Here is an 18,633-nt window from a genome sequence, read left to right on the forward strand (position 1 = left end):
ATGCTAATCCTATTCCTGGCTTCAAAGAAAACTTTTTAAAAACAATTATAGGATGCTGCTCATATAGATTAATTCTGGGTTAGAAAATCTAAGGTAGAACTGGGTTTTATGTAGATATGTAGACCCTAGGGAAGTGTGGTAAAGCTAGTAAGTGCTTAATGAAAACTTGTTGGTTGAATGAATAACATGCAGCTGATTATAGACTTCCAAGTCACTGAGTTATGTAAATGAACCTGTATACTACAAGTTGAACTCTCCTTCCCTTTTTTTGTTCATTTAGTAGTCTATGAATAGGAATCAAGGAGAACTAGAAGGGTTGAGAAACAGAAGTCTTTCTTGCCATCTCACTGTTTGAATTTGTCCTCTGTAAGTCTTTAACTTGGATGATATTCTTTGAGGAATGAGTTTAGTGGTTCTGATCAGTAGCATCTCTCAACTTTCGTACTTAAAAGTAAATTGGGACGTGACATCATCTTGAAGGAATAGTTTCATGTGGTTTTTAACAAATGAGAATTTCTCTTTTTTACTGTAATGAACAGATGTATCAGATTAAAATATTTGTGGGTTATAAACTGATATAGAGGCTGGATTACTCTTACAGATTTTTATACATGTGTGATACTTCATGTATATGAGGATTTGCCAGAGTTGATGGAAATATCCTGACTCAAACTATAAGTAGTAGTAATCCATGAAGTACTGTACTTTTGAGGAAATGCTAATCACCTCTTAAAATATTTGGAGATTTATCACGATTGCTGTACAGGGGCATATTGAAGGCAGTTTTGCTTAAAAAATGTTGCTATTGAATTACCTGTTACTGTCTTCTCAATTTTGATGTTTAAAAATAAGGATAATGAAATTCTGACATTGGTTGAAATGTCTTAATTTCTTACATATGTAAGTTTTTAACTTAATGTGTTTTCATTTCAAATTAAAATTATGTCAGAATGCAATACATTTCCTCCATGCAAACTTGATTATTACAAATAGTAACTGTAAGAACAACATTTTCATGTAATAGAGGTGATGAGCTTATAAAACCTTAGGTATTTTAGGAAAAGGGTACAAGGACAAGCAACAAATGAACACTTTATTCTATTTAAAATGAATAGAATTAGCCAAATAAAGATAATACTAGTGTTTCTAAATAATAAGCACAATAAAGAAAATGATCTAGAGTAAAGCATGAACAGAATTAAGTCTCATCATCCTTTATGAAAGTAGACAGTTCCTATAATTGTGTTCTTTAATGAATTTGCCTTATTAGATCTCATATTCTCAAGTGACATCTCTTGTAATAAACAGCACACTGTTGACTGTGACTTTTAATACTTCACCTTGAATTTGTGTCTCCAGTGGTAGGAATGTGTAGCCATCTTAAATCTAATGGGATCTAACAGGATCACTGCTTTGAAGTCTGAGTGACCATATGCCTGTGCCTAAGGATTTTAATTGGTTTTTGTTTATAAATTTTTCCTTCTCCTTCTGTTGTCAAAATAAACACTGTCAAAATAAACATACATGAACCATCAACTCAAGAGCTAAATATATGTACTCTTATAGGCTCTGATAATCTCTTTCGTGATATTTCTTAAGGTAGCTGTCTTAGTTACTTTTTACTTGTCGCTGAGACAAAATACCTGATGCTCAAAGTTGGGAAAGGAAAGGTTTGTTTCTTATAGTTTTTTGGAGGTTTCAATCCATACTCAGTTGGCTCCAAGGCAGAGTGGCCTGGCAGGGCCACAGTTCATGGCGGCTGCAAACAGCAAGGCAGAAAACAACAAGAGAGCAAGACACACCTTGTGCCTGTCATTACATCACATCCTGACTCTGTCTGTAGGCCAGTGTAGCACTCACACCCCCAATCCAAGTGCTAGACAATGAACCCATTACAAATGCACAGTGCAAACTCAGGAGGCCTGGTGGCTACCAACATAAACTATAACAGCAGTCCACCTTCCCCAGCTAAACACTGCCACTACCAAGCATATATTTGAAACCACAAATTGCATCTTTGGTTTGATACACCATTTATGATTTAATATATTAGACTTCTATTTACTATTTATATGTTAAGGTACATTAAGAACTTCTGCCACTCAATAACTAGCATATGTATGAAATTGTTAAATTCACATATGCTTTATATATTTGTGGTAAGTAAGTACCTGACAAGTTTTACAAGATTTAGTTCTTAAAAAACCATATAATAGTAAATACTATCCCCATAGCATGAATAACTACTCAGTCACAGTCATAGAGCCAATATGTATTTGGGTCAAAGGTGACAACCATCTTCTTTGTCTCTAAAGCCAATGAGGAGTTCTCAGTCTAACATGTTCACTAACAAAAACAGTACCAACTTTCATGTGAACACTTTATTTTTATACAATGAAAATGATTTTAAAAGTTACAGTATTATAAGAGTAGACATTTTAATACTAAAGTGTTAAAAGAGATCTGAATCTCAAAATCAAGAATAATTCTTTAAATAAATTCAGCTTGCTCTTTTAATTTAATTACTTGGGTTGACTGATGAGAATTTGATCACAGAAAACTTTATTCTGCAGACTGTGCTTGGGAATACTTCTCAGTCCAAACCATGGAAGTCTATTTACTCTGTGCTCTCACACACCATTTTCTTTTAATTGAGAATCTTGGTAATAGCACTTGGACCTCAAAAAGGTACTAGTAATTGCTTTCGCCTTAGTTTACTGCATCAGTGTCTGCAGCAAAAAATTAGAGGGTTGGGGAATGACTTGTTCCTTTATGATAGTTAACTGAAAATTGTTGTTACCAAGGTGGATCCCGTCTATACCCTGGGACAAGAAATGGGTTCTGGATAAAACCAAGGGAGTATGGCACAAGCATGTATTTTTCCTTGCTATCATCAGCACATCACAATATTTAGGAATCAGCTCTGTTTCTAGTTCTTTGTTAAGAAAATTCATACAGATGTTTATAACTGAACTGACTATCAAATAGTTTGTTTTTCTATAATACTTCAGATAATTCTTTAAATTATATTAGAAAGTATTCACATATGAAAGGATTGAAGAAATCCTACTTTAATTTTTGGATTCCTTTTCTTGAGTATGTTTATTTTCGGTAAGCTTTTTATATGACAGAATATCTATAATAATTTGTAGTCATTAGTCATATACAAAGAATTGAAGCGTTAAACTTTGATGAGGTGTATTTTTTCCTTTTGGTCTTTGGTTTGTTTGAGAGACTTTCTGTTACTTAGTATTTTTGCTTAAGACACTATTTTTCATTTGACTTCTTTTCCCTTTAGTCATTTTTGGGAAAAATTTTATTGTAAACTGGCTGGTATTTATTAGATTATGGAAATTATTTGAATTCTATACCTCCAATAGTGACTCATTCCACCTGTCTATTTTTTCAAGTAAAAATCTACGCTTAGAAACAATGCCAGTTAAAAATTCTATAAAAGAATTGAGGACTTATGGGATTACTGACTATCCTACTTTCAAGACTTAGAATAATCTTTTCCTTGTTTCATGGCAAATTCTACCTTCTTTTCCAAATCCTTAGACTCATATTTCTTTTGACTCTCTTGATAGTTCATCTTCAAATATGTATTACTGTACTTGGTCTGAAAAAATGTTAGAATCTAGCCTGCCACTGATCACTGTACAGATTTTTGCTCATTTTTTGTTGGTTTTAAGTCTATGTATTTTTTTTTTTTTTAGTTAAATGCTGTGTTTGTAATTTCTCAATATTCTTTATATATATTTGTTTTTGTCGTTCCTTTCTTCTTGTGGTAATTCTCAAAAGTCTTTATTCTCTGGTTTAATAAATCCTCATGTACTAGGACTGAACAATATATTGGTACACTTGGTTCTATTAAAAACATAAGTAAATCAGGAAAAAAAACAAAACAAAACTGCTGTTTATTCCATCAGCGAGTTTCTGAGTGGGTAAGAGAGATGAAGTATAGCTCTTGCATGTGGGTCATTTAGCAGGAGGTGGGGGATGCTAAATTTACATCTCATTACCTTTGTCTACTTTTAGAACTGTGTTTGGACCTGTGGTCAGCTGGCATCTGGTAAGCTCCTGGCCCAAAAGGAATGCTGTAGTATTTAAGGTGATGCCAGTTTCACAGTTCGCTCATTCCTCAATCAGATTTCTTCATAAAGCAACCAATACATGTCTTGTTACTAACTCTGATTATTGACCTTACATCAGAAATTCGTTAGGATATTGATAGATTGTGATGAATAATTTTAGTAATGTATGTTCTGTAGCTTCCACTCCCAAACTTAGGGATGGTAGATGGATTTTCCCTATTTTGTAACCTAGCATAGACATTTTGTCGTAGATTTTTGAAAAGGCTGTTTTGTTGTGCACTAAGTTGAGATGAATCGTAGGTAATTGGATGGTGCAGCTGAGTTAACACATTGAATTGCTGGTTACAAGACACTTCATTTGCTGTTGCAGACCACAATAGGCCCATTTTGCTTCTGTAATGTACAAGTTCTTATTATGAACATAAAATTCTAATTCAAGTAAAATAACATCTATGCATCATTTCCATTCCTTTTATGAAGAAAAATAACCCCGCATATTTGCAACTGTCTCATTAAATAATTTGGAATGTAGCAGTGAATTTTTTTTTTTTTTTTAGCATGTTCATCAGTTTTCTCATTCCCCACAGGAAAGATCAGGCATGAGGCATTTCATTCAGAAACATGAAATCAGTAATATTACTTTTACTCTCTGTACCTTAAGATGGGTACAGATGAATAATTTGCATTTTATATGAACAGTCTTGTTTGAATAATTCTGAACAGCATTATTGCCATTTGGGGTATAGTGTTATGCAACAGTAATTTTGTTTATTCTTGGTTTTTTTCATGTAAGGTGTTTTAGGGGTAGTTCCTCCAGATTAATAAAGGTGCTTTTCAGCAGGTGAGTAACCAAGAAAAATTGAGAAATAAATATCTTTCCCTCTAGAAGATTCATTAAGTTAAACATTAAATCAAGGTGTTTGAAAGATATGAAACTGCTACAAATTGGATGGAGTAAATCAAGGCAAAGGAAATTGTGTAGGATGTGACAGAATGGCCTTAGTTGAGGAGAGACATTCTGGTTTTCAAAAAATTCCCAAAGACTTGAGACTCAGTAATACCAAGAAAAAGGAAAGGAATGAGACACTGATTTGAAACAAAAATAAAATGTGTATAGCTGGAATTTTCAGCCTTCTATTCACTAGGTCTATTTCCTATGCAAACATCTCTACAGCAAACCCATCTAGAACATTCTACCTTACCACACAGTGTAACTCCAGCAGTGAAATTGTATGAACTGTGAAGAGACAACAGTTCAAGAAGGGATGGAGCTTAGAACACGGAATAAAACCCTACTTACTTTGGTTCTTAGAGTCTGGAAGCTTAATGATCATCTTTTTGTTATCTTAAAGTCAAGTCTTATAGTCACCAAGACACATTCAAGTACAGAGGTAACACCATTTTCTGTACATTCATTGTTAAATATAAAATGGCAACCAGGAATCACTAGACATTTAAGAAGCAATAAAAAGTATTTAAAAAGTCTGTAATATTAAAAATTTAAAAGGTAGTGACCAACTTAAAAGAAAACCAGAAATAATAAAGTGGTCTTGCAAGAAACAGATAATTAAGGGATCATAGAAGGTAAAACAAAGTAAATCTTTGAGAAGATTTAAGAAGTTTTATATTCATCAAATAATTCAGATAATATCTAAAATACTTTGGGACCATTTGTTTGGTTCGAGTGCTGTAGTGCCTCAGTGGATACGCACATTCTATGTTTCTAAGGGTTCTGTCATCCTCTTTTGTATCACCCTGTTCCTTGATGATAATTGAATTTAAAGGTTCTTGTATAGAGCTAATAAACAATTAAAAATGATTTTCTCCCAGAGAGGAGCTGGTTGGTCTGAGTCTTCTTTGTTACACCATATAAAGAAACATACCATTTGGAACATTTGCCACTGGACACAGTTGCAGTTATTCTCTACTGTCTGATCTAAAAGGAGAGAGTTGGACTCTAGCCCTGATAATGCTATTAATGAACTCTGTAATACCTCATTTAAGTTCTCTGATTGTCCTCCTCATATATAAAATGAAATATATAGGGGCCAGGGATATGGCTTAGTGGCGTAAGTGCCCATCTGGCAAGTGCAAGGTTGTGAGTTTGATCCCTGGTTAAAAAAAAATGAATTATCAATTGTATTCCAATGTTTATTTCTTTTGTCAAAATTAAGCCTATCCTTTTTTTTTTTTTTTTTGAGACAGGGTTTCATTATGCAGTTCAGGCTGGCCATGTACTCACCATGTAGCCCAGACTGGTCTTGAACATGAAATGATCCTCCTACCTCACTCAGCCTCCCAAGTGCTGGAACTACAGGCATGCACCACCCTGCCTGGCTAAGCCTATCATTTTTTTTTTTTTTTGGTAATAAATTGAATTATAATTTTCTTATGTCTAATAAACTGAAGATTGACTTCAGGCTTTTTGCTTTATAGCTCTTTTTTAAGAATAAAAATATTCATTGTATTCTTAATAGTTACCCATACATGCCTTAAATTTGATTCTTTGCGTTGTGTGAGTTTAACTCTCAAATCAATTATACAGTCATATTTTTCATCTTCAGTTTTATTAATCTGTAGTAAACACTTCCAAGATATGGATGTTTTAGTAGATTATTGTTTCATTTTCTGAAGCTTAAATTCCTTATAATTAAAAAAAAAACTCCACCATATTCTTTTGTTGATGTAAAAATGCAAAATGTTTTCAGATGATTCCTTAAAAGGTTTTATCATCATGTTACTTCTGTCTTCCTGAACATTTTGAAAACATTAAGCTATAATTTTAAACAATATTTTATAGTGATTTCCAGATAAAAACAGTAAATTTTATAGTCATTTGCATTATTAAATTATAGCAATTACAGTGAATACCTGATATACCTTCGAGTTTACAGAATCGATCAGTGAGGCATGGCTATTTCAGCAATGCACAGATGTGAAGATACTGCCACATTTGATTGGCAGCTGCTCTTGAGTTTTTCCCTGGTTATCATTTGGCCTAACATTTTACTATTGTAGGGGATCAGAAAAAAAATTACCTATTTATAATGAACACAAGAATATAGATGCATCCCACAACTGTTAACCTGATGCATGTTTGAGGAATTCTGCATATGCATGCATGCTTATGTGTACATCTTAATATGATGCCGGACATCAATTCATAAGATATATATATCGACACATACACACATGTATTTAAGTTTCTATAGATTAGTGGTGCGTCAGTCATTTTTCCCACTACCAGGCATAATGCATGACACCCATGACTAAAGAGGAGAGGTTTAATTTGGCTCACACTCCTAAGATTTAATCCATGGTCATCCATTTCCAAGGCAGAAGCATTCTGTTAGATGCTATGATGGAACAAAGTTGATTAGTCCATGGCTGCCTGGAAGTACTAGAAACGAAGGGAAAAGAAACCAGATTCAGACCCCCAAGCTACATAAATCCGTAAACCTCCCAGTGACCCTAAAGCCAATTAAGTTGGTAAAATTAAGCCTGACTTTCAAAACTCAATGTTGTCAACTTGACAGCGAAACACATCTGTGTGTCACACTTAAACTCCAAACATAGTGCTCTTACATTCAGCTGAAAATGCAACTACTAATTTCTTTCCCCCCGAAACTCAACAGTTTTAGCATTTTTCAAAAGTCCAGATTCAAGTCTCTTCTGAGGTTCAAACCAAACTCTTAGACCTGAACCTCTGTAAAAATTAAAAACAAAACAAATTAGTCCCAAGGTACAATGGCATAAAGCAAACATTTCCAGTTGATAAAGAAGTAATAAAGGGATAGAAAAAATCTGACCAAAGCAAGATTGAAAACTAGTGTGACAAACATTGAGTCCTGCGTTTCCATAGTCTGGCTTCTGGGCTGCATGATGGTGAGATAGGAGTTCCAGAAGGCTTGGGTGGCTTCACTTTTTGACGTTTCTCTTTGCAACTTCCGTAGCCTGTCTGTTAGGCAGAGCTCACTCATGGCCAGCAGGTTTCTTTGGCAGACTTCCATGTTCCTGACATCTCCAGCTTCTTTCACTATCATGAAGCTTTTAGCTTCATTCCCACAGCTTCACACACTGCTCTCTCAGGGCATCTTTTCCATGCCTCTCAGACCTTCTCTGAAATCTGGATGGAAACCTTCCTAGCCTTAGAACTTTTGCATTCGGTATGTCACTAAAGCAAAGATCAAGAGAACAACAGCAGGGTATGCTGTTAGTGGGAGCAGTAGCCAGGCTGTCTTGGATCATGGCTGCAATTCCTTAGAAGGCCCTTCTTAAGCAGGACCCTAGGGGCTCTCTTTTCTTTTCTTTTTTTTTGTCTTTTTATCGGTACCAGAGATCGAACTCATGACTGCCTGCTTACAAGGCAGGTGCTTATGCTGCTGAGCTAAATCCCCAGCCCCTCTCTTTTCTTTTCAAAGGAAAGGATACTTTTAAACTCATGAGCCTGCCATCATTGGTGTCTTGGTAATTTCTGAGATGCCTTCAAGTATCTTTCTTTTTTTCCCTTTAGGAAGTACTTGGTTTCCTTTCAATGATGCTAATGTTTTAGTAGTTCCACCTGTTTTTCCCAACTTTATGTATGGTTCTTTCTGGGCCAAAATTTAAGTTGTTCAGATTTTCCTGCTCTGCTGTCTGTCCTACACTCTCACTATTAATCTGGCTAAAAAAGCATCCAGCAGTACCTATGCCACAGCCTGAATGTTGAGGTACCTTTGAATTTCCTCTACCAGATAAATTAGTCAATGACTCTTAATATCAGTTTACCTCAGAATTTTGAGACATGGGCAAAATATAGGCTCTTTTTTTTTTTTTTTTTTTACCTGAGTGTGGCACATATGACCTTTACTCCATTTTCCAATGATGTCTTTTTTTTTTTTTTTTTTTTTTTTTTTTAACAGATTGAAGTCTTTTGAGCTTAGTTTTTATTGTCTGCCTTCCTTTCAGCATTCTGGTCTTCTGAACTCCAACCAGAATCACCCATTAGTGTCTTGCAGCAGCTTCTGTAGCTCACCTCTTTCCAAACTCCCCATGTAAACCGGCTGCAAAAGCTTCTGAACCACAAGGTCAGGTTCACATATGGCAGTGATCCTACTGCTTCCTCAGTCTCAGTATTTTATATTAACAGCTTTTGTGTTGTTTGCACCCAACAACCATAGCTCCAAGAAGCAGAGGTTTAATTTGGCTCACATTTTAAGAAATCTAGTCCATGGTCAGCGGGCTCCAAGGCAGAAATATCATTGGTGGAAGGGTATAGTGAAGTAGAGCTTCTCAGTTCATGGTGCCTGCCATGTATAGTAGAGGAACAGTGCAGCCAGGAAGGGCTGAGTGGTCAAATGTACAAGTCAAAGATCATACCTTTGTTTCCCTCTCAGACACATTCAGAAATGTGCTCCACCAACCATCCAGGTGGCTCCCAAATCCAGTCAAGTTGATGCAATGAAGCTTAACTGCTGAAGATGAAGAGCTTAACTATCAGCGGAGGCTGTACTCAAAAGACTGCAGAGACAGACAGACAGAGAGACAGACAGACAGGAGAAGAGAGAGAAGAGGGAGAAGGAACAAAAGAAAGAGGAAGAAAGGTTCTGTGTTTCTTTTGTCTTAGAATCTATGCAAAACAAAAATTTATTGTCAAATGTCAAAACTAACTTGAATATACTGTTTATTTTATTTGTTGTTACTGTTTTGAGACAAGGTCTTACTGTGTAGTTTTGGAGTGGCCTTGAAATCACTATGTAGTCCATGCTGGCCTCAAACTCACAGCAATCCTCTTGTCTTGGCCTTGCTAGTTCTGAGATTACAGGCGTGTATCACCACCTCTGACTATATAGTGTTTATTTTAAATTCTGATGCTTCTGTAGTATGAAGGATAAAGAACTCTGAAGTGACAAAAATATTAACACATGTTTTAACGTTGGGACTATCTGGTTTCTGTTGACAGGTATGATTACAGTCGCTCTTTAGGTCATCTCCCTGTAACTGTTTTCTGGAAGGTCAGTTTTGTGGACAGCTACTTTCGGGCAATTAGAGCTGCTCTGTGCTATTTCCTTGCTTTGATAAATCAAGGGTCCATTAAGTTTCCTATTGAAGGTGAAGATCTGGCAATTAATTAGAACCTTTTAACGTATAAACTACTACTGATTGTCAAGTTAAAAGGAAACGGTAAAATACAGTTAAATAGTGAAGATCCAAGGTTAAGACTGTGGTCCTTGGTACCACAAATATATTTTAAAAATTCTGACACCTAACTGCGAGCAGTTCAAAGACAGTTACAGAATCATATATATATATATATATATATATATATATATATATATATATAATTGTTTTTGTTCTGGACGATACATAAGGCCCATACATGTAGCCAAGTACTGTACTACTGAGCTATACTATCCATCCCTCTCTTAACTACCTTGTATTTAGAGTGGGTATAATACTTATAATAGCTAACGCTGCTGTATGGCAGTTCTCTTATTAGGCATAAAGGAGTCTTTAAAGTGCTTTACATAATATTAAATCATTTAATTTTATTTACAAGATAATTGTAACTATATATGGTTGAAGTGGCCTTACATATAATGTGATGATTATTGTGCTTGGTACATAGCAAGAGCTCAATAAATGTTGGCTATTTTTAGCAATTTTCCTCTTCATTGGCCTCTACTTGCATTCAGTGTTACAGCTGCCTAATCTGCCCTGCTTAAATGATTTACATAAAATCTCAGACCTAGAGGAGTTATTGTATAGAGTTATACAAAGTTCAACTCCATGTGATGATAAATAAAGAGTTAAAGGTAAGGTTTAAGCAAAGTGAAACAGAGTGAAAGTGGTAAGTGTTCTAGTTAGAAGAGAAGGGAAATATATATGTCATGGCAAATGTGGATTTATGTTACAGTTTGCATGTTGTATATAATGCATGACACTGAAATGTCTTTTTCTAAAAACTGTACCCATGTTGGAAGTAGTGTTGTAAAAATCTTAGCTGTATTTGGAAATTTCAGTGTCACTGCTTTTTTTTTTTAAATTTGTATTTTTAAATTGAGGAGTGGGCTTTCATTTTCCTCAGCTTTTTTTTTTTTTTTTTTTTTTTTTTTAATCTTTTCGTTTTTATCGGTACCAGGGATTGAACTCACAACCGCACACTTGCAAGGCAGGCACTTATGCCGCTGAGCTAAATCCGCAGCCCCTTTCCTCAGCTTTTGATCAACTTGAATTCCGTTGTTTTTCTTGTGGGTGATCCCTGAGAAATTGAAAGACACATGCTTTTTGCAAGTGCTAATATGGAAAATAGCGAACATTTTTAAGCATATTACCATTTCAGCCTTTATCCCTGAACGGCAAAGATAAAGCTCCCTTTTATTCTTTCAAGACACAGATTCATTTTCAGTGTGCAATGTCTGTTTTTACTAATGTTTATAAATACTTAATTGAAGATTTTTTATTTTTTTTATTTAGAAGAAAGCATAATTTGAAATAACAAATTGTAATTGAGTTCCCATTTAGAAATGTTTGAATTTCAGTTCTCTTTACTTATCACATTAAAGGAATATGTAGTTTTGATAGTGTTTTGAGAAATACTTTGTTGCAGCAATTTGTACAAATGATAATTATACATAAATTAATAAGCTGCTAGTGGGAATTTAATGATGTTTCATGTGGTTTTTGATTTATTACTAAATCATTTGGAGAATATTGAAATGTTCTTAATGCAACCTGCAACTTCCTCAGCTCTAAAAATATATCCAGCAAAATGGAATAGTAATTAAAAAAGAAAAGAAAAAAAAAAAGTACCAGTAAAAGTTTTGATTTCATTGTTATGATATATGATATGGTATTATAGGATGACAAGGATTATATACGTTTATCTGTGGGTTTTTTTTTTCACATTACAAGTAACGAAATTATTAAAAAAAAAAAAAAAACCCTTTCACTACTTTCCCATTGCGATTGTGCTTTCTACTGCTATCTGCAAGCAATGTTGGGTCCTCAGCTTGCACTTCTGTATTGCTCTTGCTGCCTCCCATCCTGAAGTTTTGTGCACAACTTTTATATTTAAACTACATGAGAAATATTTAAAATCAAGTTATAACTCCTGGCATGTCTGGGCACCATGCCTGAGGTTAACCATTTTCAACCAAAATTCTATTAAGTCACAGACAGACAATCGATTCACTTTCCTTATATGTTTGCATCTCTCTGCTAAAGTATACTGTCACCTGTAGTTTTCCTATTCTGTGAGAGACCGCTGAAAATTAACTTTATTGTAAGCATACCTGTATTTTTTTTTTTTTTTTTTCTAGCGTGGAGTCAGGCTGATGCAGACTGCCCATGCAACTGGGTGCCTGTGTTTTTGCCAAGGCTTTTCCTGAAAGTTAGCTTTTCATTTTCATGGGTTTCCAGGCAGTTTTTAAATATAAATCTCCACTGTCTGTGCTTGGGTTCTATTAAAACTAAACAAAATACTGATCTTCTTTTATGATAATTAAGATTTATTTTTGACTTTTAGTTGCTTTATTGAATACAGATTGTTTTCAACTTATTTTGAGTTAAATTATATTTTTCCAGCTAGACTTTGTAGATTTCTGTATGCAAATATTTTTTTTCAGTAATAGCTTTTTTGAAGTGTCAGGTTTTGCTTTATTATTTTGCGTTTTTAGCCAATCTCAAAGTTTTTGCACTCTTGCCTCTCCAATTGATACATTTTAAACTCAGTAATACTGTTTGACTGATAATGAGTTACTTTCTGTTCTTTTTAAATGATAAATTTTGTTACTTGCTGTGGAAATTTTTGTCACATGATTTTAATTACACTCTATGCATCTGTCCTATTACAATTCACGAAGTACCAATGAACTTCTTTGTTTTGTTTTGTTTTTTTTTGGTGCTGGGGGTGGAACTCATGACCTTGCACTTTCCAGGCAGGCGTTTATGCCGCTGAGCTAAATCCCCAGCATTCAGTGCACTTTTATTGGGTCAAATCCTGCATTTTACATATATATATGTATATATATATGTGTGTATATATGTATATACACACATATATATATATATATATGTATATATATAAAACATTGCCACATTTTTATTTTTTATTAGATTGCATTTCCTTGACACATGAAATAGTTTTTGCTTAAGCAGTCAGCATATGTAATCTCTTGGTATACATGGTCAGAAATTTTGGGATTTACTTTTAAGGTACTATTTAAATGCACACTTAAAGTTTCAGTAAGAGATACATATGTACAAATGGGTTTTCAGCAATGGATTCATGATCACGGCATGCAATTACTGAGTACTTTTATGATTCTAACACCCTGGAGGTTCACTAGGCAAAATCCTTCTATTTTTGTGTCTGTGCTTCTGTTTCTTTTCTGTCATGTCTCTCTACCTTACTGAAGTCTCATGTTATTAAAACAGTGATTTTCTTATTTTTGCTTCTGATGATTACATCCTTTCTGAGAGATGGAGATCTGCAAAATAGAGCTACAGTTTTCATAAGGCCAATCTATTGAGAAAGGAACCTCTTTACCAGAAACAATATAGATAGCATATTGTACTTAAACAGTATTAGTATTGTTCATTTCTGCATGGTGAGTGCATTGACTCTTTTGGTGATTTTTTAGTTTTTTTTCTGTGTTTTAGTAAAGGTGTTCATGGCATGTTATTCACGGCTCTTTTATAGGCAGATGTGTGCCTCCCATACTGCCATGCCGCAGCTTCAAGGACAGGGAAGTTCTTTAGTATCTAGAGTTCTGATCTGATGATATGCTTGGCTGATTGCCATTAAGCAAGTCATTCAGAGGACTTAAAAATTCTGATCTCATACACTATATTTTTGTTCTCAGGGATAATATCCACACTGTACCCCAATTGAAATATTTCTACATTTCTTTCTGAATTAGGCTCACAACTTCTATTTAGTAGAAGCTTCAGGAGTGCCCTCCTTTTTGTGGATGCTAATGAGTCTGTTTACTTCAGTAAGGTCAAATGAGCTTGTTAGAATGGCAGGACGAAACAGGAGCTTATATCCCCCGGTTGACGCTGGGTTGTGTCTGGCCTGCTTCTCCTTCAAGCACTGCACTCCTGTGGCATGTTGTACCTGCCTGACTGACTGACCTTGTGGTTTAGTACTTTTAAACCTGAATAGAGCAGAACTTTCCTTTCTCCTCCAGTAGGTCTCAAGAGTGAGATCTGGTCACTGATATTTATTCTCTGACCCTTACCTGTGTTTCTCCTTGAAATTGAACTAATCAAGGAGATTACTGATGCTTAGGAATCATGCACTGTCAGTATGTATATATTTTCCTCATTGTATAGTTTGACAAATTCTTTTTCAAACCAAGCTATCTGTATCTATCTATATCTATCTGTATGTATTTGCTTTTTTTAGACTGTGAAATCCAAAAGCAGTTGAACAAGGTTTGTTTTTTTTTTTTTTTTGTTTTTTTTTTTGTGCTGTATCTAGCAAAATGCCCTACACAATTAACTTCTTACTACATGCATTTAATCATATTGTGCATGCACAGATAGATCCCTTAGGCTTCTGAAGCAGTACATGCTACTTTGGAAAATGATGCAGGCCCCAAACAGATTTAGGTCAGTCAAAATTTTATCTGGCTTTCCCAGTAGGATTTGTTGAAACCAGCTTTACACTCTGCTGTGATTTTGTTTTCTCTTACATTCCATTGTCAGCTAGTCAGAGATTGTGTACTTGACGTGCTTCTTGTCAAACCATTGGATATTTGAAATAGCAATGCATTTATGTTTTCATCAGAGTGGTATAAAGAGTTTTACCACTTCTGCCACTTATAAAAATTTATTTGGAACTTGATTTGTGTGGAGGAAATGGAAAGTCATAGAGTTTAAGATTGAAAGAGAATTCTAATGAAAGATCCTGTCACCCGAAAGCCTTCAGTTAAGGGTTGTGCTTCATAAACTTAGTACTGGCATCTTTCTCTAAAATAAAGCTATCTCTCACCATATAGTTTGTTATGTTTCATAGTGTCAGTAAAGTGATGTTTCTAAATAGATTCTGGAACATTAACTCTGAATTCTATTGTGTTAAAATCTTTGAAAAGTTCCATAGTTTAAACTTCAAATTCTGTAACTTACAATTTAGAATCCTTCCTAGAGATGTATCTTATATGACACTTTCCACCTCATATCTCACTTCTATCTCATATATTTTGAGGATTCACAGAATTACCTTTGTTACTTGAATGCATCACAAGTGTCTCTGTCTTTGTTTATTGGCTCATTACTTCTCAGGCTTCAGTTACCTAGGTCCTCATTTCAAAGATCAGGTCAAATGGGCAATAGTTTTTAAAGGATTTCCTCCAATTCCCATGCAGAATTATTCTTGTTTTTTTTTTCCGTTCTCAAAGCACTATGTTCCTATTGTTGCTGCTAACTTATACATTGTCATAGTTTTGTCCTCTCGTATCTCTTATTTTAGATTATGAGCTTTTTAATAGTGGAAGAATCAGTCTTCATGTCTCCCCTGGGGCTTACCAAAGTCCATAATGTAGCTATCATTCAATGAATGTCCTTAAAAATTGTTTAATATTGATTTAGTAGGAGAAAGGAATATGAATGTAATGATGTACCATTGAATAAATTTTTGTAAGACTGCTTGTATCTTTCCTTGGAAGATAATGAGCATATAAAAATATTAATGTAATATCTTGCAAAGATAATCACCTTACATTTAGGAAAATTAAGAGTTTAAGAGAATGCTAAAAGACATTTAATTCTATCTCATATTCATACCATACTCCTTATAGGAACTTGTGGCTTGAAAGGCTATATTTTTAAAAGCCTACATTTTTAAAGCCTACATTTTAGGTTTAAGGATATGCCAAAGATGTACTTTAAAAATTGAGTATGCAAATTAACAAACAAACAAAAAGTAGTGTCTACAGAGTTCTTATTCCTGGAAAGTCATTTTAAATATATAATATCTCTTATTATGTTAAAGTTTTTTTATTACCTGAAATGTAATTTTAAAAACCATCAGTTATATAACTAAATATAATTTAACTAGTAAACATTTCTCTTTCATGAAATATATTTTCTCTACTTAACCATTTTAAAGGCATTCTAACTTTTCAGGTATTAACTATTGTAATTTCTGTTCTCCTTTGTTTTACATACAACTTGTCACATGAACTTTAATATTTCGTAATATGTGCTAGAGAAATATTAAATCCATGATAAATTTTTTCTTTGCCATTTCTTGAAAAGGACTAGATAATGTTTATTACTTAGAAACTATATTGAATACATACCCAGACTAGCTTAAAGAAATCAGTATTGTTTTTAACCTCAAAATACGAAGTCTTTGTGTTGATAGTCTAAATTAGCTTGCCTGTCCTGGGGGAAAAATACCTGACACCTACAACTTAAAGGAAGAGAGATTTATTTTGGCTCACGGTTTGAGTGGTTTCAGTGCATTGCCTGCTGGCTCCAAGGCAAAATGAGCATGATGGAAAGACATGGTAGAGGAGAGCTGCCCGTCCACTGATCACCAGGAGGCCTAGAGAAAGAAGAGGAACTGGAGACAAGGCTACTCTCTTCCAGGTCACATCCTAATGAGCTTACCTTTCTGACCAGCCCTTACCTTCAAGCACATGAGATTATGGGGACATTTTAGATCTAAAGATAACAATGTCACTGGGGATTTGGGATCTTCTTGTCATTCTGAGATTTATTTACTCAAAATAACTGCTAAATACCCAAATATTATCTACATTTTGGACGGGCAATTTCTTTTCTTATTCTTTTCTCTTTTTTTCAGAAAGGCATGTTTTTAAAGAATATGCTATAACTTTATAGAATAGAGCATATAAGGAAGAAAATATTAGATAATATATATGCAGCTGGCAAGTCCTGTCACACACACCAAAAATCACATTTTGTTAATTTTTTGAAAATTGCATGTTCTTTCTAACTTGTTCCTCGTGTACTAGTCAGCTTTCCCACACCTACGCCTTAAAGGAGAAGATCTATAATTTGGCCTGTGGTCTTGGGAGAGTCAGTCCATGTTTGGCTGGTTCCTAGGTAGATGTGGTATGCTGTAGGATATGCTGAAGGACAGCTCCTCATGTTATGGTTGCCAGGAAGCAGAAAAGGGAGGAACCTGAGAAGTATAGTACGTTCTCCCAGGTTACCATCCTAGTGACCTGCCTCTTCCAATCAGGTTCTGTCTCCTAACAGCATGTTCAGCCATGCACGCAGCAGTGGCTTAATGTGCTGTTGAGAAGAGTGCCCAGTGTTCCAGTCACCTTTCAGCAGCCCCATATCTGCATACATGAGTCTTTTGGCTGACATGGAAGCCATAACACCCCATGTTTGTATTGGTTTGAAGTTCGTTTAATGCTGAAATTGTTTCTGATTTATGGCTATGTTATTGTGGTTTCTGGCTATGCTTTTTTCTCTTAGGTTTTAAGATAATATTCATTTTAAAATTATATTATTTCTTTTGAAGACTTGAAAATTAGGAAAAGTAAAAGCTACAGTTAATTATGAATTTATGTATTACTAAATATCATATGATATAAAATTACTTTTATATAATTTGATATCTTGCTAAATAATCCTAATCTTTCTGAATGTATATAAATATACATGTATTTGTAATGAATACACAATTGTTATTTTATTTTCCATATTATTTTACAGAATATTTGTATTATGCAAAATAGATATAGGTGATGTCTGAATATCAATAAGTACTCTTTAGGACATGACTGTGATTGCTTGACCTTGTGTAACAAACCAAAATTAACACAGTTAATCTCTAATTGTTTTAAAATATTTTAATTGTTTTTATTAACTTATAAACACTATAAAAGTTCCTGATAAACTTCTTAGGGCATGAATATTTGCCTGTATTTGCAATTAATTTGTAAAAGTCGATCAATTCAAAATACTGAATGTTTTGATTTAGACTTAAATATACCCCAAAACTCTCATGGTGGGGCTTTCAGAAAGTGATTGGAGTTTGTGGTATTGTATCCAATAATAGTGATCCATTGACGAATCATAGCAAAATGTGGTGTTAGGTGGAGCCTGATTAGAGGTCACTACTGGGAATGAGAGAGACCCAAAAGAGTATGTTTTTGTCCCTTGCTCTTCCCTTGTCTCTCTGCTTGCTGGCTGTCATGGGGGTTAAGCAACTTTCCTTTATGATATCTTTCTGCCAAGCTGTTTTTGCCACGTAGGCAGCCAACATTGTACTTAAACCTTTGAAACTGTGTGCCAGAGTAAACTATTTTGCTCCAGTGATGGGAAAGTACCTAATACTAAGATATGTACAAAGAAAGGGCAAAATTTTTCAAAGACTAAGAAATAATGGAGTTACAATGTGCCATGCTTTAGTGTATATTTCCTGAAAGTGGTGTGGAGTAATACCAAAACTTCCAGCTTTTTTTTTTTTTTTCCAATCAGATATAGTCAGGTATAAAGTAGAAGATTGGTGAATGTTTGAAAATCAGTTTACTATTTTCTTAATGATTCAGTTAGGAAAACAAAAACAAAA

The 18,633-nt window shown here is 34.4% G+C and overlaps 1 protein-coding gene across 5 annotated transcripts in view; it reads left to right on the plus strand.

Moving 5' to 3' along the window:
- The window catches only part of Galnt13 (polypeptide N-acetylgalactosaminyltransferase 13), a 464,434-nt gene that overhangs the window by 2,151 nt on the left and 443,650 nt on the right, over positions 1 to 18,633 (plus strand). Inside the window, exon 1 of one of the 5 annotated variants that reach the window (XM_063259106.1) lies at positions 8,976 to 9,676. The exons of the other annotated variants lie outside the window; for them this stretch is intronic. The gene's annotated coding sequence lies outside the window, so the exon portion shown is untranslated. Of the gene's footprint in view, positions 1 to 8,975; positions 9,677 to 18,633 lie in introns of those variants that run through there. 5 annotated transcript variants of the gene reach the window in all.

The sequence above is a fragment of the Cavia porcellus genome, unplaced genomic scaffold, assembly GCF_034190915.1.
Source record: "Cavia porcellus strain 051 isolate PalLab524CR breed Dunkin Hartley unplaced genomic scaffold, mCavPor4.1 scaffold_12, whole genome shotgun sequence".
Taxonomy (NCBI): domain Eukaryota; kingdom Metazoa; phylum Chordata; class Mammalia; order Rodentia; family Caviidae; genus Cavia; species Cavia porcellus.